Genomic DNA, 25,296 nt, shown 5'->3' with positions numbered 1-25,296 from the left:
GAGCTTACAATCTAATATACAATATACAGGCTGCTCCTGAGAGCATACAGAATAATCTACATCCAGTCCGAGGATCTTACACTCTAATATACAATATACAGGCTGCTCCTGGGGGCATACAGAATAATCTACACCCTGTCCTAGGAGTTTACAATCTAATATACAATATACAGGCTGCTACCGAGGGCATACAGAATAATCTACACCCTGTCCTAGGAGCTTACACTCTAATATACAATATACAGGCTGCTCCTGAGAGCATACAGAATAATGTACACCCTTTCCTAGATGCTTACAATCTAATATACAATATACAGGCTGCTCCGGAGAGCATACAGAATAATGTACACCCTATCCTAGGAGCTTACAATCTAATATATAATATACAGGCTACTCCTGAGGACATACAAAATAATCTACACCCTGTCCCAGGAGCTTACACTCTAATATACAATATACAGGCTGCTCCTGAGAGCATACAGAATAATGAACACCCGGTCCTAGGAGTTTACAATCTAATATACAGTATACATGCTGCTCCTGAGAGCATACAGAATAATGTACACCCTGTCCTAGGAGCTTACAATCTAATATACAATATACAGGCTGCTCCTGAGGGCATACAGAATAATGTACACCCTGCCCTAGGAGCTTACAATCTAATATATAATATACAGGCTGCTCCTGAGAGCATACAGAATAATCTGCACCCTGTCCTAGGAGCTTACACTCTAATATACAATATACAGGCTGCTCCTGAGAGCATACAGAATAATCTGCACCCTGTCCTAGGAGCTTACAATCTAATCTACAATATACAGGCAGCTCCTGAGAGCATACAGAATAATGTACACCCTGTCCTAGTAGTTTACAATCTAATTTACAGTATACATGCTGCTCCTGAGGGCATACAGAATAATGTACACAATGTCCTGGGAGCTTACAATCTAATATACAATAAACAGGCTGCTCCTGAGAGCATACAGAATAATCTACACCCTGTCCTAGGAGTTTACACTCTAATATACAGTATACATGCTACTCCTGAGGGCTTAGAGAATAATCTACACCCTGTCCTAGGAGCTTACACTCTAATATACAATATACAGGCTGCTCCTGAGAGTATACAGAATAATGTACACCCTGTCCTAGGAGCTTACAATCTAATATACAATAAACAGGCTGCTCCTGAGAGCATACAGAATAATGTATACCCTGTCCTAGGAGCTTTCACTCTAATATACAATATACAGGCTGCTCCTGAGAGCATACAGAATAATGTACACCCTGTCCTAGGAGTTTACAATCTAATATACAGTATACATGCTGCTCCTGAGGGCATACAGAATAATGTACACCCTGTCCAAGGAGCTTACAATCTAATATACAATATACAGGGTGCTCCTGATAGCATACAGAATAATCTACACCCTGACCTAGGAGCTTACACTCTAGTATACAATATACAGACTGCTCCTGAGGACATACAGAATAATGTACACCATGTCCTAGGAGCTTACAATCTAATATACAATATACATGCTGCTCCTGAGGGCATACAGAATAATCTACACCCTGTCCTAGGAGTTTACACTCTAATATACAGTATAAATGCTGCTCCTGAGGGCATAGAGAATAATCTACACCCTGTCCTAGGAGCTTACAATCTAATATACAGTATACATGCTGCTCCTGAGAGCATACAGAATAATCTACACCCTGTCCTAGGAGCTTACACTCTAATATACAATATACAGGCTGCTCCTGAGAGCATACAGAAAAATGTACACCCTGTCCTAGCAGCTTTCACTCTAATATACAATATACAGGCTGCTCCTGAGAGCATACAGAATAATCTACACCCTGTCCTAGGAGATTACAATCTAATATACAGTATACATGCTGCTCCTGAGAGCATACAGAATAATCTACACCCTGTCCTAGGAGCTTACACTCTAATATACAATATACAGACTGCTCCTGAGGGCATGCAGAATAATCTACACCCTGTCCTAGGAGTTTACAATCTAATTTACAGTATACATGCTGCTTCTGAGGGCATACAGAATAATGTAAACCCTGTCCTAGTAGCTTACAATCTAATATACAATAAACAGGCTGCTCCTGAGAGCATACAGAATAATCTACACCCTGTCCTAGGAGTTTACACTCTAATATACAGTATACATGCTACTCCTGAGGGCATAGAGAATAATCTACACCCTGTCCTAGGAGCTTACAATCTAATATACAATATACAGGCTGCTCCGGATAGCATACAGAATAATCTACACCCTGTCCTAGGAGCTTACAATCTAATATACAATATACAGGCTGCTCCTGAGAGCATACAGAATAATGTACACCCTGTCCTAGGAGGTTACAATCTAATATACAGTATACATGCTGCTCCTGAGAGCATACAGAATAATCTATACCCTGCCCTAGGAGCTTACAATCTAATATACAATATACAGGCTGCTCCTGAGAGCATACAGAATAATGTACACCCTGTCCTAGGAGTTTACACTATAATATACAATATACAGGCTGCTCCTGAGAGCATACAGAATATTGTACACCCTGTCCTAGGAGCTTACACTCTAATATACAATATACAGGTTGCTGCAGAGGGCATACAGAATAATCTACACCCTGTCCTAGGAGCTTACACTCTAATATACAATATACAGGCTGTTCCTGAGAGCATACAGAATAATGTACACTCTGTCCTAGGAGCTTACACTCTAATATACAATATACAGGCTGCTCCTGAGAGCATACAGAATAATATACACCCTGTCCTAGGAGCTTACACTCTAATATACAATATACAGGTTGCTCCAGAGGGCATACAGAATAATCTACACCCTGTACTAGGAGCTTACACTCTAATATACAATATACAGGCTGCTTCTGAGAGCATACAGAATAATGTACACTCTGTCCCAGGAGCTTACACTGTAATATACAATATACAGGCTGCTCCTAAGGGCATGCAGAATAATGTACACCCTGTCCTATGAGCTTGCACTCTAATATACAAAATACAGGTTGCTCCAGAGGGCATACAGAATAATCTACACCCTGTCCTAGGAGCTTACACTCTAATATACAATATACAGGCTGCTCCTGAGAGCATACAGAATAATGTAAACTCTGTCCTAGGAGCTTTCACTCAAATAAACAATATACAGGCTGCTCCTGAGAGCATACAAAATAATCTACACCCTGTCCTAGGAGCTTACAATCTAATATACAATATACAGGCTGCTCCTGAGAGCATACAGAATAATCTACACCCTGTCCTAGGAGCTGACACTCTAATATACAATATACAGGCTGCTTCTGAGAGCATTCAGAATAATCTACACCCTGTCTTAGGAGATTACACCCTAATATACAATATACAGGCTGCTCCTGAGAGCATACAGAATAATCTACACTCTGTCCTAGGAGCTTACACTCTAATATACAATATACAGGCTGCTCCTGAGGGCATACACAATAATCTACACCCTGTCCTAGGAGCTTGCACTCTAATATACAACGTACAGGCTGCTCCTGAGAGCATTCAGTATAATGTACACTCTGTCCTAGGAGCTTACACTCTAATATACAATATACAGGCTGCTCCTGAGAGCATACAGAATTATGTACACCCTGTCCTAGGAGTTTACAATCTCTTATACAGTATGCATGCTGCTCCTGAGGGCATACAGAATAATCTACACCCTGTCCTAGGAGTTTACAATCTAATATACAATATACAGGCTGCTCCTGAGGGCATACAGAATAATGTACACCCTGTCCTAGTAGCTTACACTCTAATATACAATATACAGGCAGCTCCTGAGAGCATACAGAATAAGGTACACCCTGTCCTAGGAGTTTACAATCTAATAAACAATATACAGGCTGCTCCTGAGAGCATACAGAATAATCTACACCCTGTCCTAGGAGCTTACAATCTAATCTACAATATTCAGGCTGCTTCAGAGGGCATACAGAATAATCTACACCCTGTCCTAGGAGCTTACACTCTAATATACAATATACAGACTGCTCCTGAGAGCATACAGAATAATCTACACCCTGTCCTAGGAGCTTACACTCTAATATACAATATACAGGCTGCTCCTGAGGGCACACAGAATAATCTACGCCCTGTCCTAGGAGCTTACAATCTAATATACAATATACAGGCTGCTCCTGAGAGCATACAGAATAATCTACACCCTGTCCTAGGAGCTGACACTCTAATATACAATATACAGGCTGCTCCTGAGAGCATTCAGAATAATCTACACCCTGTCCTAGGAGATTACACCCTAATATAAAATATACAAGCTGCTCCTGAGAGCATACAGAATAATCTACACCCTGTCCTAGGAGCTTACACTCTAATATACAATATACAGGTTGCTCCAGACAGCATACGGAATAATCTACACCCTGTCCTAGGAGCTTACACTCTAATATACAATATACAGGCTGCTCCTGAGAGCATACAGAATAATCTACACCCTGTCCTAGGAGCTTACACTCTAATATACAATATACAGGCTGCTGCTGAGGGCATACAGAATAATCTACGCCCTGTCCTAGGAGCTTACAATCTAATATACAATATACAGGCTGCTCCTGAGAGCATACCGAATAATCTACAACCTGTCCTAGGAGCTGACACTCTAATATACAATATACAGGCTGCTCCTGAGAGCATTCAAAATAATGTACACCCTGTCCTAGGAGTTTACAATCTAATATACAGAATACATGCTGCTCCTGAGAGCATACAGAATAATGTACACTCTGTCCTAGGAGCTTACACTCTAATATACAATATACAGGCTGCTCCTGAGAGTATACAAAATAAACTACACCCTGTCCTAGCAGTTTACAATCTAATATACAATACACAGGCTGCTCCTGAGAGCATACAGAATAATGTACACCCTGTCCTAGGAGCCTGCAATCTAATATACAATATACAGACTGCTCCTGAGAGCATACAGAATAATCTACACCCTGTCCTAGAAGCTTATACTCTAATATACAATATACAGTCTGCTCCTGAGAGCATACAGAATAATGTACACTCTGTCCTAGGAGCTTACACTCTAATATACAATATACAGGCTGCTCCTGAGAGTATACAAAATAAACTACACCCTGTCCTAGCAGTTTACAATCTAATATACAATATACAGGCTGCTCCTGAGAGCATACAGAATAATGTACACCCTGTCCTAGGAGCCTGCAATCTAATATACAATATACAGACTGCTCCTGAGAGCATACAGAATAATCTACACCCTGTCCTAGAAGCTTATACTCTAATATACAATATACAGTCTGCTCCTGAGAGCATACAGAATAATCTACACCCTGTCCTAGCAGCTTACAATCTAATATACAATATACAGGCTGCTCCTGAGAGCATACAGAATAATGAACACCCTGCCCTAGGAGCTTACCATCTAATATACAATATACAGGCTGCTCCTGAGAGCATACAGAATAATCTACACCCTGTCCTAGGAGTTTACAATCTAATATACAGTATACATGCTGCTACTGAGAGCATACAGAATAATCTACACCCTGCCCTAGGAGCTTACCATCTAATATACAATATACAGGCTGCTCCTGAGAGCATACAGAATAATCTGCACCCTGTCCTAGGAGATTACAATCTAATCTACAATATACAGGCAGCTCCTGAGAGCATACAGAATAATGTACACCCTGTCCTAGTAGTTTACAATCTAATTTACAGTATACATGCTGCTCCTGAGGGCATACAGAATAATGTACACAATGTCCTAGGAGCTTACAATCTAATATACAATAAACAGGCTGCTCCTGAGAGCATACAGAATAATCTACACCCTGTCCTAGGAGTTTACACTTTAATATACAGTATACATGCTACTCCTGAGGGCATAGAGAATAATCTACACCCTGTCCTAGGAGCTTACACTCTAATATACAATATACAGGCTGCTCCTGAGAGCATACAGAATAATGTACACCCTGTCCTAGGAGCTTACAATCTAATATACAATAAACAGGCTGCTCCTGAGAGCATACAGAATAATGTATACCCTGTCCTAGGAGCTTTCACTCTAATATACAATATACAGGCTGCTCCTGAGAGCATACAGAATAATATACACCCTGTCCTAGGAGTTTACAATCTAATATACAGTATACCTGCTGCTCCTGAGAGCATACAGAATAATGTACACCCTGTCCAAGGAGCTTACAATCTAATATACAATATACAGACTGCTACTGATAGCATACAGAATAATCTACACCCTGACCTAGGAGCTTACACTCTAGTATACAATATACAGGCTGCTCCTGAGAGCATACATAATAATGTACACCCTGTCCTAGGAGCTTACAATCTAATATACAGTATACATGCTGCTCCTGAGAGCATACAGAATAATCTACACCCTGTCCTAGGAGCTTACACTCTAATATACAATATACAGGCTGCTCCTGAGAGCATACAGAATAATGTACACCCTGTCCTAGGAGATTACAATCTAATATACAGTATACATGCTGCTCCAGAGGACATACAGAATAATGTACACCCTGTCCTAGGAGCTTACAATCTAATATACAATATACAGACTGCTCCTGAGGGCATTCAGAATAATCTACACCCTGTCCTAGGAGTTTACAATCTAATATACAATATACAGACTGCTCCTGAGGGCATACAGAATAATCTACACCCTGTCCCAGGAGCTTACTCTCTAATATACAATATACAGGCTGCTCCTGAGGGCATACAGAATAATGCACATCCTGTCCTAGGAGCTTACACTCTAATATGCAGTATACAGACTGCTCCTGAGAGCATACAGAATAATCTACATCCAGTCCGAGGAGCTAACACTCTAATATACAATAAAAAGGCTGCTCCTGGGGGCATACAGAATAATCTACGCCCTGTCCTAGGAGCTTACAATCTAATATATAATATACAGGCTGCTCCTGAGGACATACAAAATAATTTACACCCTGTCCCAGGAGCTTACACTCTAATATACAATATACAGGCTGCTCCTGAGGGCATACAGAATAATCTACACCCTGTCCTAGTAGCTTACACTCTAATATACAATATACAGACTGCTCCTGAGGGCATGCAGAATAATCTACACCCTGTCCTAGGAGTTTACAATCTAATTTACAGTATACATGCAGCTCCTGAGGGCATACAGAATAATGTAAACCCTGTCCTAGGAGTTTACAATCTAATATACAATATACAGGCTGCTCCTGAGAGCATACAGAATAATGTAAACCCTGTCCTAGGAGCTTACACTCTAATATACAATATACAGGCTGCTCCTGAGAGCATACAGAAAAATCTACACCCTGTCCTAGGAGCTTACACTCTAATATACAATATACAGACTGCTCCTAAGGGTATGCAGAATAATCTACACCCTGTCCTAGGAGTTTACACTCTAATATACAGTATACATGCTGCTCCTGAGAGCATACAGAATAATCTACACCCTGTCCTAGGAGCTTACACTCTAATATACAATATACAGGCTGCTCCTGAGAGCATACAGAATAATGTGCACCCTGTTTTAGGAGATTACAATCTAATATACAATAAACAGGCTGCTCCTGAGACCATACAGAATAATGTACACCCTGTCCTAGGAGTTTTCACTATAATATACAATATACAGGCTGCTCCTGAGAGCATACAGAATAAGGTACACCCTGTCCTAGGAGTTTACAATCTAATATACATTATACATGCTGCTCCTGAGGGCATACAGAATAATGTACACCCTGTCCTAGGAGCTTACAATCTAATATACAATATACAGGCTGCTCCTGAGAGCATACAGAATAATCTACACCCTGTCCTAGGAGTTTACAATATAATATACAATATACAGGCTGCTCCTGAGAGCATACAGAATAATGTACACCCTATCCTAGGAGGTTACAATCTAATATACAATATACATGCTGCTCCTGAGGGCATACAGAATAATGTACACCCTGTCCTAGGAGTTTACACTCTAATATACAATATACATGCTGCTCCTGAGAGCATACAGAATAATGTACACCCTGTCCTAGGAGTTTACACTCTAATATACAATATACATGCTGCTCCTGAGAGCATACAGAATAATCTACGCCCTGTCCTAGGAGCTTACAATCTAATATATAATATACAGGTTGCTGCAGAGGGCATACAGAATAATCTACGCCCTGCCCTAGGAGTTTACAATCTAATATACAATATACAGGTTGCTGCAGAGGGCATACAGAATATTCTACACCCTGTCCTAGGAGCTTACACTCTAATATACAATATACAGGCTGCTCCTGAGAGCATACAGAATAATCTACGCCCTGTCCTAGGAGCTTACAATCTTATATATATAATATACAAGCTGCTCCTGAGGACATACAAAATAATCTACACCCTGTCCCAGGAGCTTACACTCTAATATACAATATACAGGCTGCTTCTGAGAGCATACAGAATAATCTACACCCTGCCCTAGGAGCTTACAATCTAATATACAATATACAGGCTGCTCCTGAGAGCATACAGAATAATGTACACCCTGTCCTAGGAGTTTACACTATAATATACAATATACAGGCTGCTCCTGAGAGCATACAGAATAATGTACACCCTGTCCTATGAGCTTACACTCTAATATACAAAATACAGGTTGCTGCAGAGGGCATACAGAACAATCTACACCCTGTCCTAGGAGCTTACACTCTAATATACAATATACAGGCTGCTCCTGAGAGCATACAGAATAATGTACACTCTGTCCTAGGAGCTTACACTCTAATATACAATATACAGGCTGCTCCTGAGAGCATACAGAATAATATACACCCTGTCCTAGGAGCTTACACTCTAATATACATTATACAGGTTGCTCCAGAGGGCATACAGAATAATCTACACCCTGTCCTAGGAGCTTACACTCTAATATACAATATACAGGCTGCTCCTGAGAGCATACAGAATAATGTAAACTCTGTCCTAGGAGCTTTCACTCTAATATCCAATATACAGGCTGCTCCTGAGAGCATACAGAATAATCTACACCCTGTCCTTGCAGCTTACAATCTAATATAATATACAGGCTGCTCCTGAGAGCATACAGAATAATCTACACCCTGTCCTAGGAGCTTACACTCTAATATACAATATACAGGCTGCTCCTGAGGGAATACAGAATAATCTACACCCTGTCCTAGGAGCTTACACTCTAATATACAATATACAGGCTGCTGCTGAGAGCATACAGAATAATGTACATTCTGTCCTAGGAGCTTACACTCTAATATACAATATACAGGCTGCTCCTGAGAGCATACAGAATAATCTACACCCTGTCCTAGGAGCTTACACTCTAATATACAATATACAGGCTGCTCCTGAGAGCACACAGAATAATCTACGCCCTGTCCTAGGAGCTTACAATCTAATATACAATATACAGGCTGATCCTGAGAGCATACAGAATAATCTACACCCTGTCCTAGGAGCTGACACTCTAATATACAATATACAGGCTGCTCCTGAGAGCATTCAGAATAATCTACACCCTGTCCTAGGAGATTACACCCTAATATACAATATACAGGCTGCTCCTGAGAGCATACAGAATAATCTACACTCTGTCCTAGGAGCTTACACTCTAATATACAATATACAGGCTGCTCCAGAGGGCATACAGAATAATCTACACCCTAACGTACAGGCTGCTCCTGAGAGCATTCAGTATAATGTACACTCTGTCCTAGGAGCTTACACTCTAATATACAATATACAGGCTGCTCCTGAGAGCATACAGAATTATGTACACCCTGTCCTAGGAGTTTACAATCTCTTATACAGTATGCATGCTGCTCCTGAGGGCATACAGAATAATCTACACCCTGTCCTAGGAGTTTACAATCTAATATACAATATACAGGCTGCTCCTGAGGGCACACAGAATAATCTACGCCCTGTCCTAGGAGCTTACAATCTAATATACAATATACAGGCTGCTCCTGAGAGCATACAGAATAATCTACACCCTGTCCTAGGAGCTGACACTCTAATATACAATATACAGGCTGCTCCTGAGAGCATTCAGAATAATCTACACCCTGTCCTAGGAGATTACACCCTAATATAAAATATACAGGCTGCTCCTGAGAGCATACAGAATAATCTACACTCTGTCCTAGGAGCTTACACTCTAATATACAATATACAGGCTGCTCCTGAGGGCATACACAATAATCTACACCCTGTCCTAGGAGCTTGCACTCTAATATACAACGTACAGGCTGCTCCTGAGAGCATTCAGTATAATGTACACTCTGTCCTAGGAGCTTACACTCTAATATACAATATACAGGCTGCTCCTGAGAGCATACAGAATTATGTACACCCTGTCCTAGGAGCTTACACTCTAATATACAACGTACAGGCTGCTCCTGAGAGCATTCAGTATAATGTACACTCTGTCCTAGGAGCTTACACTCTAATATACAATATACAGGCTGCTCCTGAGAGCATACAGAATTATGTACACCCTGTCCTAGGAGTTTACAATCTCTTATACAGTATGCATGCTGCTCCTGAGGGCATACAGAATAATGTACACCCTGTCCTAGGAGCTTACACTCTAATATACAATATACAGGCAGCTCCTGAGAGCACACAGAATAAGGTACACCCTGTCCTAGGAGTTTACAATCTAATAAACAATATACAGGCTGCTCCTGAGGGCATACAGAATAATCTACACCCTGTCCTAGGAGCTTACAATCTAATATACAATATACAGGCTGCTCCTGAGAGCATACAGAATAATGTACACCCTGTCCTAGGAGCTTACACTCTAATATACAATATACAGGTTGCTTCAGAGGGCATACAGAATAATCTACACCCTGTCCTAGGAGCTTACACTCTAATATACAATATACAGGCTGCTCCTGAGAGCATACAGAATAATGTACACTCTGTCCTAGGAGCTTACACTCTAATATACAATATACAGGCTGCTACTGAGAGCATTCAGAATAATGTACACCCTGTCCTAGGAGTTTACAATCTAATATACAGAATACATGCTTCTCCTGAGAGCATACAGAATAATGTACACTCTGTCCTAGTAGCTTACACTCTAATATACAATATACAAGCTGCTCCTGAGAGCATACAGAATAATCTACACCCTGTCCTAGGAGCTTACACTCTAATATACAATATACAGGTTGCTCCAGACAGCATACGGAATAATCTACACCCTGTCCTAGGAGCTTACACTCTAATATACAATATACAGGCTGCTCCTGAGAGCATACAGAATAATCTACACCCTGTCCTAGGAGCTTACACTCTAATATACAATATACAGGCTGCTGCTGAGGGCATACAGAATAATCTACGCCCTGTCCTAGGAGCTTACAATCTAATATACAATATACAGGCTGCTCCTGAGAGCATACCGAATAATCTACAACCTGTCCTAGGAGCTGACACTCTAATATACAATATACAGGCTGCTCCTGAGAGCATTCAAAATAATGTACACCCTGTCCTAGGAGTTTACAATCTAATATACAGAATACATGCTGCTCCTGAGAGCATACAGAATAATGTACACTCTGTCCTAGGAGCTTACACTCTAATATACAATATACAGGCTGCTCCTGAGAGTATACAAAATAAACTACACCCTGTCCTAGCAGTTTACAATCTAATATACAATATACAGGCTGCTCCTGAGAGCATACAGGATAATCTACACCCTGTCCTAGGAGCTTACAATCTAATATACAATATACAGGCTGCTCCTGAGAGCATACAGAATAATGTACACCCTGTCCTAGGAGATTACAGCCTAATATACAATATACAAGCTGCTCCTGAGAGCATACAGAATAATTTACACCCTGTCCTAGGAGCTTACAATCTAATATACAATATACAGGCTGCTCCTGAGAGCATACAGAATAATGTACACCCTGTCCTAGGAGCCTGCAATCTAATATACAATATACAGACTGCTCCTGAGAGCATACAGAATAATCTACACCCTGTCCTAGGAGCCTGCAATCTAATATACAATATACAGACTGCTCCTGAGAGCATACAGAATAATCTACACCCTGTCCTAGAAGCTTATACTCTAATATACAATATACAGTCTGCTCCTGAGAGCATACAGAATAATCTACACCCTGTCCTAGCAGCTTACAATCTAATATACAATATACAGGCTGCTCCTGAGAGCATACAGAATAATGAACACCCTGCCCTAGGAGCTTACCATCTAATATACAATATACAGGCTGCTCCTGAGAGCATACAGAATAATCTACACCCTGTCCTAGGAGTTTACAATCTAATATACAGTATACATGCTGCTACTGAGAGCATACAGAATAATCTACACCCTGCCCTAGGAGCTTACCATCTAATATACAATATACAGGCTGCTCCTGAGAGCATACAGAATAATCTGCACCCTGTCCTAGGAGATTACAATCTAATCTACAATATACAGGCAGCTCCTGAGAGCATACAGAATAATGTACACCCTGTCCTAGTAGTTTACAATCTAATTTACCATATACATGCTGCTCCTGAGGGCATACAGAATAATGTACACAATGTCCTAGGAGCTTACAATCTAATATACAATAAACAGGCTGCTCCTGAGAGCATACAGAATAATCTACACCCTGTCCTAGGAGTTTACACTCTAATATACAGTATACATGCTACTCCTGAGGGCATAGAGAATAATCTACACCCTGTCCTAGGAGCTTACACTCTAATATACAATATACAGGCTGCTCCTGAGAGCATACAGAATAATGTACACCCTGTCCTAGGATCTTACAATCTAATATACAATAAACAGGCTGCTCCTGAGAGCATACAGAATAATGTATACCCTGTCCTAGGAGCTTTCACTCTAATATACAATATACAGGCTGCTCCTGAGAGCATACAGAATAATATACACCCTGTCCTAGGAGTTTACAATCTAATATACAGTATACCTGCTGCTCCTGAGAGCATACAGAATAATGTACACCCTGTCCAAGGAGCTTACAATCTAATATACAATATACAGACTGCTACTGATAGCATACAGAATAATCTACACCCTGACCTAGGAGCTTACACTCTAGTATACAATATACAGGCTGCTCCTGAGAGCATACATAATAATGTACACCCTGTCCTAGGAGCTTACAATCTAATATACAGTATACATGCTGCTCCTGAGAGCATACAGAATAATCTACACCCTGTCCTAGGAGCTTACACTCTAATATACAATATACAGGCTGCTCCTGAGAGCATACAGAATAATGTACACCCTGTCCTAGGAGATTACAATCTAATATACAGTATACATGCTGCTCCAGAGGACATACAGAATAATGTACACCCTGTCCTAGGAGCTTACAATCTAATATACAATATACAGACTGCTCCTGAGGGCATTCAGAATAATCTACACCCTGTCCTAGGAGTTTACAATCTAATATACAATATACAGACTGCTCCTGAGGGCATACAGAATAATCTACACCCTGTCCCAGGAGCTTACTCTCTAATATACAATATACAGGCTGCTCCTGAGGGCATACAGAATAATGCACATCCTGTCCTAGGAGCTTACACTCTAATATGCAGTATACAGACTGCTCCTGAGAGCATACAGAATAATCTACATCCAGTCCGAGGAGCTAACACTCTAATATACAATAAAAAGGCTGCTCCTGGGGGCATACAGAATAATCTACGCCCTGTCCTAGGAGCTTACAATCTAATATATAATATACAGGCTGCTCCTGAGGACATACAAAATAATTTACACCCTGTCCCAGGAGCTTACACTCTAATATACAATATACAGGCTGCTCCTGAGGGCATACAGAATAATCTACACCCTGTCCTAGTAGCTTACACTCTAATATGCAATATACAGACTGCTCCTGAGGGCATGCAGAATAATCTACACCCTGTCCTAGGAGTTTACAATCTAATTTACAGTATACATGCAGCTCCTGAGGGCATACAGAATAATGTAAACCCTGTCCTAGGAGTTTACAATCTAATATACAATATACAGGCTGCTCCTGAGAGCATACAGAATAATGTAAACCCTGTCCTAGGAGCTTACACTCTAATATACAATATATAGGCTGCTCCTGAGAGCATACAGAAAAATCTACACCCTGTCCTAGGAGCTTACACTCTAATATACAATATACAGACTGCTCCTAAGGGTATGCAGAATAATCTACACCCTGTCCTAGGAGTTTACACTCTAATATACAGTATACATGCTGCTCCTGAGAGCATACAGAATAATCTACACCCTGTCCTAGGAGCTTACACTCTAATATACAATATACAGGCTGCTCCTGAGAGCATACAGAATAATGTGCACCCTGTTTTAGGAGATTACAATCTAATATACAATAAACAGGCTGCTCCTGAGACCATACAGAATAATGTACACCCTGTCCTAGGAGTTTTCACTATAATATACAATATACAGGCTGCTCCTGAGAGCATACAGAATAAGGTACACCCTGTCCTAGGAGTTTACAATCTAATATACATTATACATGCTGCTCCTGAGGGCATACAGAATAATGTACACCCTGTCCTAGGAGCTTACAATCTAATATACAATATACAGGCTGCTCCTGAGAGCATACAGAATAATCTACACCCTGTCCTAGGAGTTTACAATATAATATACAATATACAGGCTGCTCCTGAGAGCATACAGAATAATGTACACCCTATCCTAGGAGGTTACAATCTAATATACAGTATACATGCTGCTCCTGAGAGCATACAGAATAATCTACACCCTGTCCTAGGAGTTTACAATATAATATACAATATACAGGCTGCTCCTGAGAGCATACAGAATAATGTACACCCTATCCTAGGAGGTTACAATCTAATATACAATATACATGCTGCTCCTGAGGGCATACAGAATAATGTACACCCTGTCCTAGGAGTTTACACTCTAATATACAATATACATGCTGCTCCTGAGAGCATACAGAATAATGTACACCCTGTCCTAGGAGTTTACACTCTAATATACAATATACATGCTGCTCCTGAGAGCATACAGAATAATCTACGCCCTGTCCTAGGAGCTTACAATCTAATATATAATATACAGGTTGCTGCAGAGGGCATACAGAATAATCTACGCCCTGCCCTAGGAGTTTACAATCTAATATACAATATACAGGTTGCTGCAGAGGGCATACAGAATATTCTACACCCTGTCCTAGGAGCTTACACTCTAATATACAATATACAGGCTGCTCCTGAGAGCATACAGAATAATCTACGCCCTGTCCTAGGAGCTTACAATCTTATATATATAATATACAAGCTGCTCCTGAGGACATACAAAATAATCTACACCCTGTCCCAGGAGCTTACACTCTAATATACAATATACAGGCTGCTTCTGAGAGCATACAGAATAATCTACACCCTGCCCTAGGAGCTTACAATCTAATATACAATATACAGGCTGCTCCTGAGAGCATACAGAATAATGTACACCCTGTCCTAGGAGTTTACACTATAATATACAATATACAGGCTGCTCCTGAGAGCATACAGAATAATGTACACCCTGTCCTATGAGCTTACACTCTAATATACAAAATACAGGTTGCTGGAGAGGGCATACAGAACAATCTACACCCTGTCCTAGGAGCTTACACTCTAATATACAATATACAGGCTGCTCCTGAGAGCATACAGAATAATGTACACTCTGTCCTAGGAGCTTACACTCTAATATACAATATACAGGCTGCTCCTGAGAGCATACAGAATAATATACACCCTGTCCTAGGAGCTTACACTCTAATATACATTATACAGGTTGCTCCAGAGGGCATACAGAATAATCTACACCCTGTCCTAGGAGCTTACACTCTAATATACAATATACAGGCTGCTCCTGAGAGCATACAGAATAATGTAAACTCTGTCCTAGGAGCTTTCACTCTAATATCCAATATACAGGCTGCTCCTGAGAGCATACAGAATAATCTACACCCTGTCCTTGCAGCTTACAATCTAATATAATATACAGGCTGCTCCTGAGAGCATACAGAATAATCTACACCCTGTCCTTGCAGCTTACAATCTAATATAATATACAGGCTGCTCCTGAGAGCATACAGAATAATCTACACCCTGTCCTAGGAGCTTACACTCTAATATACAATATACAGGCTGCTCCTGAGGGAATACAGAATAATCTACACCCTGTCCTAGGAGCTTACACTCTAATATACAATATACAGGCTGCTGCTGAGAGCATACAGAATAATGTACATTCTGTCCTAGGAGCTTACACTCTAATATACAATATACAGGCTGCTCCTGAGAGCATACAGAATAATCTACACCCTGTCCTAGGAGCTTACACTCTAATATACAATATACAGGCTGCTCCTGAGAGCACACAGAATAATCTACGCCCTGTACTAGGAGTTTACAATCTAATATACAATATACAGACTGCTCCTGAGGGCATACAGAATAATCTACACCCTGTCCCAGGAGCTTACTCTCTAATATACAATATACAGGCTGCTCCTGAGGGCATACAGAATAATGCACATCCTGTCCTAGGAGCTTACACTCTAATATGCAGTATACAGACTGCTCCTGAGAGCATACAGAATAATCTACATCCAGTCCGAGGAGCTAACACTCTAATATACAATAAAAAGGCTGCTCCTGGGGGCATACAGAATAATCTACGCCCTGTCCTAGGAGCTTACAATCTAATATATAATATACAGGCTGCTCCTGAGGACATACAAAATAATTTACACCCTGTCCCAGGAGCTTACGCTCTAATATACAATATACAGGCTGCTCCTGAGAGCATACAGAATAATCTACACCCTGTCCTAGGAGCTTACACTCTAATATACAATATACAGGCTGCTCCTGAGGGCATACAGAATAATATACACCCTGTCCTAGGAGCTTACAATCTAATATATAAAATACAGGCTGCTCCTGAGAGCATACAGAATAATGTACACCCTGTCCTAGGAGCTTACAATCTAATATACAATATACAGGCTGCTCCTGAGGGCATACAGAATAATGTAGATCCTGTCCTAGGAGCTTACAATCTAATATACAATATACAGGCTGCTCCTGAGGGCATACAGAATAATCTACACCCAGTCCGTGGAGCTTACACTCTAATATACAATAAAAAGGCTGCTCCTGGGGACATACAGAATTATCTACGCCCTGTCCTAGGAGTTTACAATCTAATATATAATATACAGGCTGCTCCTGAGAACATACAAAATAATCTACACCCTGTCCCAGGAGCTTAAACTCTAATATACAATATACAGGCTGCTCCTGAGGACATACAAAATAATCTACACCCTGTCCCAGGAGCTTAAACTCTAATATACAATATACAGGCTGCTCCTGAGAACATACAAAATAATCTACACCCTGTCCCAGGAGCTTACAATCTAATATACAATCTACAGGCTGCTCGTGAGAGCATACAGAATAATCTGCACCCTGTCCTAGGAGCTTACAATCTAATATACAATCTACAGGCTGCTCGTGAGAGCATACAGAATAATCTGCACCCTGTCCTAGGAGCTTACAATCTAATATACAATATACAGGCTGCTCCTGAGAGCATACAAAATAATGTACACCCTGTCCTAGGAGCTTACAATCTAGTATACAATAAACAGGCTGCTCCTGAGAGCATACAGAATAATCTACACCCTGTCCTAGGAGTTTACACTCTAATATACAGTATACATGCTGCTCCTGAGGGCATAGAGAATAATCTACACCCTGTCCTAGGAGCTTACACTCTAATATACAATATACAGGCTGCTCCTGAGAGCGTACAGAATAATGGACACCCTGTCCTAGGAGCTTACAATCTAATATACAATAAACAGGCTGCTCCTGAGAGCATACAGAATAATGTACACCCTGTCCTAGGAGCTTTCACTCTAATATACAATATACAGGCTGCTTCTGAGGGCATACAGAATAATGTACACCCTGTCCAAGGAGCTTATAATCTAATATACAGTATACAGGCTGCTCCTGAGAGCATACAGAATAATGTACACCCTGTCCTAGGAGCTTACACTCTAATATACAATATACAGACTGCTCCTGAGGGCATGCATAATAACCTACACCCTGTCCGAGGAGTTTACAATCTAATTTACAGTATACATGCTGCTCCTGAGGGCATACAGAATAATCTACACCCTGTCCTAGGAGCTTACAATCTAATATACAATATACAGGCTGCTCCTGAGAGCATACAGAATAATCTACACCCTGTCCTAGGAGCTTACACTCTAATATACAATATACAGGCTGCTCCTGAGGGCATACAGAATAATCTACACCCTGTTCTAGGAGCTTACACTCTAATATACTATATACAGGCTGCTCCTGAGGGCATACAGAATAATGCACACCCTGTCCTAGGAGATTACACTCTAATATGCAGTATACAGACTGCTCCTGAGAGCATAAAGAATAATCTACATCCAGTCCGAGGAGCTTACACTCTAATATACAATAAAAAGGCTGCTCCTGGGGGCACACAGAATAATCTACACCCTGCCCTAGGAGCTTACAATCTAATATACAATATACAGGCTGCTCCTGAGAGCATACAGAATAATATGCACCCTGTGCTAGGAGATTACAATCTAATATACAATATACAGGCTGCTCCTGAGAGCATACAGAATAATGTACACCCTGTCCTAGGAGCTTACAATCTAATATACAATAAACAGGCTGCTCCTGAGAGCATACAGAATAATCTACACACTGTCCTAGGAGTTTACACTCTAATATACAGTATACATGCTGCTCCTGAGGGCATAGAGAATAATCTACACCCTGTCCTAGGAGCTTACACTCTAATATACAATATACAGGCTGCTCCTGAGAGCATACAGAATAATGTACACCCTGTCCTAGGAGCTTACAATCAAATATACAATAAACAGGCTGCTCCTGAGAGCATACAGAATAATGTACACCCTGTCCAAGGAGCTTATAATCTAATATACAGTATACAGGCTGCTCCTGAGAGCATACAGAATAATGTACACCCTGTCCTAGGAGCTTACAATCAAATATACAATAAACAGGCTGCTCCTGAGAGCATACAGAATAATGTACACCCTGTCCAAGGAGCTTATAATCTAATATACAGTATACAGGCTGCTCCTGAGAGCATACAGAATAATCTACACCCTGTCCTAGGAGCTTACACTCTAATATACAATATACAGACTGCTCCTGAGGGCATGCAGAATAACCTACACCCTGTCCTAGGAGTTTACAATCAAATTTACAGTATACATGCTGCTCCTGAGGGCATACAGAATAATGTACACCCTGTCCTAGGAGCTTACAATCTAATATACAGTATACATGCTGCTCCTGAGAGCATACAGAATAATCTACACCCTGTCCTAGGAGCTTACACTCTAATATACAATATACAGGCTGCTACTGAGAGCATACAGAATAATCTACACCCTGTCCTAGGAGCTTACACTCTAATATACAATATACAGGCTGCTACTGAGGGCATACAGAATAATCTACACCCTGTCCTAGGAGCTTACACTCTAATATACAATATACAGGCTGCTCCTGAGGGCATACAGAATAATGCACACCCTGTCCTAGGAGATCACACTCTAATATACAATATACAGGCTGCTCCTGAGGGCATACAGAATAATCTACATCCAGTCCAAGGAGCTTAAACTCTAATATACAATAAAAAGGCTGCTCCTGGGGGCACACAGAATAATTAACGCCCTGTCCTAGGAGCTTACAATCTAATATACAATATACAGGCTGCTCCTGAGAGCATACAGAATAATCTACATCCAGTCCGAGGATCTTACACTCTAATATACGATATACAGGCTGCTCCTGGGGGCATACAGAATAATCTACACCCTGTCCTAGGAGTTTACAATCTAATATACAATATACAGGCTGCTACCGAGGGCATACAGAATAATCTACACCCTGTCCTAGGAGCTTACACTCTAATATACAATATACAGGCTGCTCCTGAGAGCATACAGAATAATGTACACCCTGTCCTAGATGCTTACAATCTAATATACAATATACAGGCTGCTCCGGAGAGCATACAGAATAATGTACACCCTATCCTAGGAGCTTACAATCTAATATATAATATACAGGCTACTCCTGAGGACATACAAAATAATCTACACCCTGTCCCAGGAGCTTACACTCTAATATACAATATACAGGCTGCTCCTGAGAGCATACCGAATAATGAACACCCGGTCCTAGGAGTTTACAATCTAATATACAGTATACATGCTGCTCCTGAGAGCATACAGAATAATGTACACCCTGTCCTAGGAGCTTACAATCTAATATACAATATACAGGCTGCTCCTGAGAGCATACAGAATAATCTGCACCCTGTCCTAGGAGCTTACAATCTAATCTACAATATACAGGCAGCTCCTGAGAGCATACAGAATAATGTACACCCTGTCCTAGTAGTTTACAATCTAATTTACAGTATACATGCTGCTCCTGAGGGCATACAGAATAATGTACACAATGTCCTAGGAGCTTACAATCTAATATACAATAAACAGGCTGCTCCTGAGAGCATACAGAATAATCTACACCCTGTCCTAGGAGTTTACACTCTAATATACAGTATACATGCTACTCCTGAGGGCTTAGAGAATAATCTACACCCTGTCCTAGGAGCTTACACTCTAATATACAATATACAGGCTGCTCCTGAGAGTATACAGAATAATGTACACAATGTCCTAGGAGCTTACAATCTAATATACAATAAACAGGTTGCTCCTGAGAGCATACAGAATAATGTATACCCTGTCCTAGGAGTTTACACTCTAATATACAGTATACATGCTACTCCTGAGGGCTTAGAGAATAATCTACACCTTGTCCTAGGAGCTTTCACTCTAATATACAATATACAGGCTGCTCCTGAGAGCATACAGAATAATGTACACCCTGTCCTAGGAGTTTACAATCTAATATACAGTATACATGCTGCTCCTGAAGGCATACAGAATAATGTACACCCTGTCCAAGGAGCTTACAATCTAATATACAATATACAGGGTGCTCCTGACAGCATACAGAATAATCTACACCCTGACCTAGGAGCTTACACTCTAGTATACAATATACAGACTGCTCCTGAGGACATACAGAATAATGTACACCATGTCCTAGGAGCTTACAATCTAATATACAATATACATGCTGCTCCTGAGGGCATACAGAATAATCTACACCCTGTCCTAGGAGTTTACACTCTAATATACAGTATAAATGCTGCTCCTGAGGGCATAGAGAATAATCTATACCCTGCCCTAGGAGCTTACAATCTAATATACAATATACAGGCTGCTCCTGAGAGCATACAGAATAATGTACACCCTGTCCTAGGAGTTTACACTATAATATACAATATACAGGCTGCTCCTGAGAGCATACAGAATATTGTACACCCTGTCCTAGGAGCTTACACTCTAATATACAATATACAGGTTGCTGCAGAGGGCATACAGAATAATCTACACCCTGTCCTAGGAGCTTACACTCTAATATACAATATACAGGCTGCTCCTGAGAGCATACAGAATAATGTACACTCTGTCCTAGAAGCTTACACTCTAATATACAATATACAGGCTGCTCCTGAGAGCATACAGAATAATGTACACTCTGTCCCAGGAGCTTACACTGTAATATACAATATACAGGCTGCTCCTAAGGGCATGCAGAATAATGTACACCCTGTCCTATGAGCTTGCACTCTAATATACAATATACAGGTTGCTCCAGAGGGCATACAGAATAATCTACACCCTGTCCTAGGAGCTTACACTCTAATATACAATATACAGGCTGCTCCTGAGAGCATACAGAATAATGTAAACTCTGTCCTAGGAGCTTTCACTCTAATATACAATATACAGGCTGCTCCTGAGAGCATACAAAATAATCTACACCCTGTCCTAGGAGCTTACAATCTAATATACAATATACAGGCTGCTCCTGAGAGCATACAGAATAATCTACACCCTGTCCTAGGAGCTGACACTCTAATATACAATATACAGGCTGCTCCTGAGAGCATTCAGAATAATCTACACCCTGTCCTAGGAGATTACACCCTAATATACAATATACAGGCTGCTCCTGAGAGCATACAGAATAATCTACACTCTGTCCTAGGAGCTTACACTCTAATATACAATATACAGGCTGCTCCTGAGGGCATACACAATAATCTACACCCTGTCCTAGGAGCTTGCACTCTAATATACAATATACAGGCTGCTCCTGAGAGCATTCAGAATAATGTACACCCTGTCCTAGCACCTTACAATCTAATATACAATATACAGGCTGCTCCTGAGAGCATTCAGAATAATGTACACCCTGCCCTAGGAGCTTACACTCTAATATACAACGTACAGGCTGCTCCTGAGAGCATTCAGTATAATGTACACTCTGTCATAGGAGCTTACACTCTAATATACAATATACAGGCTGCTCCTGAGAGTATACAGAATTATGTACACCCTGTCCTAGGAGTTTACAATCTAATATACAATATACAGGCTGCTCCTGAGAGCATACAGAATTATGTACACCCTGTCCTAGGAGTTTACAATCTCTTATACAGTATGCATGCTGCTCCAGAGGGCATACAGAATAATGTACACCCTGTCCTAGGAGCTTACACTCTAATATACAATATACAGGCTGCTCCTGAGAGCATACAGAATATGGTACACCCTGTCCTAGGAGTTTACAATCTAATATACAATATACAGGCTGCTCCTGAGGGCATACAGAATAATGTACACCCTGTCCTAGTAGCTTACACTCTAATATACAAAATACAGGCAGCTCCTGAGAGCATACAGAATAAGGTACACCCTGTCCTAGGAGTTTACAATCTAATAAACAATATACAGGCTGCTCCTGAGAGCATACAGAATAATCTACACCCTGTCCTAGGAGCTTACAATCTAATCTACAATATACAGGCTGCTTCAGAGGGCATACAGAATAATCTACACCCTGTCCTAGGAGCTTACACTCTAATATACAATATACAGACTGCTCCTGAGAGCATACAGAATAATCTACACCCTGTCCTAGGAGCTTACACTCTAATATACAATATACAGGCTGCTTCTGAGGGCACACAGAATAATCTACGCCCTGTCCTAGGAGCTTACAATCTAATATACAATATACAGGCTGCTCCTGAGAGCATACAGAATAATCTACACCCTGTCCTAGGAGCTGACACTCTAATATACAATATACAGGCTGCTCCTGAGAGCATTCAGAATAATCTACACCCTGTCCTAGGAGATTACACCCTAATATAAAATATACAGGCTGCTCCTGAGAGCATACAGAATAATCTACACTCTGTCCTAGGAGCTTACACTCTAATATACAATATACAGGCTGCTCCTGAGGGCATACACAATAATCTACACCCTGTCCTAGGAGCTTGGACTCTAATATACAATATACAGGCTGCTCCTGAGAGCATTCAGAATAATGTACACCCTGTCCTAGCACCTTACAATCTAATTTACAATATACAGGCTGCTCCTGAGAGCATTCAGAATAATGTACACCCTGTCCTAGGAGCTTACACTCTAATATACAACGTACAGGCTGCTCCTGAGAGCATTCAGTATAATGTACACTCTGTCCTAGGAGCTTACACTCTAATATACAATATACAGGCTGCTCCTGAGAGCATACAGAATTATGTACACCCTGTCCTAGGAGTTTACAATCTCTTATACAGTATACATGCTGCTCCTGAGGGCATACAGAATAATGTACACCCTGTCCTAGGAGCTTACACTCTAATATACAATATACAGGCAGCTCCTGAGAGCACACAGAATAAGGTACACCCTGTCCTAGGAGTTTACAATCTAATAAACAATATACAGGCTGCTCCTGAGAGCATACAGAATAATCTACACCCTGTCCTAGGAGCTTACAATCTAATATACAATATACAGGCTGCTCCTGAGAGCATACAGAATAATGTACACCCTGTCCTAGGAGCTTACACTCTAATATACAATATACAGGTTGCTTCAGAGGGCATACAGAATAATCTTCACCCTGTCCTAGGAGCTTACACTCTAATATACAATATACAGGCTGCTCCTGAGAGCATACAGAATAATGTACTCTCTGTCCTAGGAGCTTACACTCTAATATACAATATACAAGCTGCTACTGAGAGCATTCAGAATAATGTACACCCTGTCCTAGGAGTTTACAATCTAATATACAGAATACATGCTTCTCCTGAGAGCATACAGAATAATGTACACTCTGTCCTAGGAGCTTACACTCTAATATATAATATACAGGCTGCTCCAGAGAGCATACAGAATAATCTACACCCTGTCCTAGGAGATTAGACCCTAATATACAATATACAGGCTGCTCCTGAGGGCATGCAGAATAATGTACACCCTGCCCTAGGAGCTTGCACTCTAATATACAATATACAGATTGCTCCAGAGAGCATACAGAATAATCTACACCCTGTCCTAGGAGCTTACACTCTAATATACAATGTACAGGCTGCTCCTGAGAGCATGCAGAATAATCTACACCCTGTCATTGCAGCTTACAATCTAATATATAATATACAGGCTGCTCCTGAGGGCATACAGAATAATCTACACCCTGTCCTAGGAGCTTACACTCTAATATACAATGTACAGGCTGCTCCTGAGAGCATGCAGAATAATCTACACCCTGTCATTGCAGTTTACAATCTAATATACAATATACAGGCTGCTCCTGAGGGCATACAGAATAATGTAAACTCTGTCCTACGAGCTTACACTCTAATATACAATGTACAGGCTGCTCCTGAGAGCATGCAGAATAATCTACACCCTGTCATTGCAGCTTACAATCTAATATATAATATACAGGCTGCTCCTGAGGGCATACAGAATAATCTACACCCTGTCCTAGGAGCTTACACTCTAATATACAATGTACAGGCTGCTCCTGAGAGCATGCAGAAT

Source organism: Phyllobates terribilis, unplaced genomic scaffold, assembly GCF_046119375.1.
Source record: "Phyllobates terribilis strain yellow unplaced genomic scaffold, ASM4611937v1 Scaffold_1__5_contigs__length_1240528914, whole genome shotgun sequence".
Taxonomy (NCBI): domain Eukaryota; kingdom Metazoa; phylum Chordata; class Amphibia; order Anura; family Dendrobatidae; genus Phyllobates; species Phyllobates terribilis.
This window is presented reverse-complemented; position numbering follows the sequence as displayed.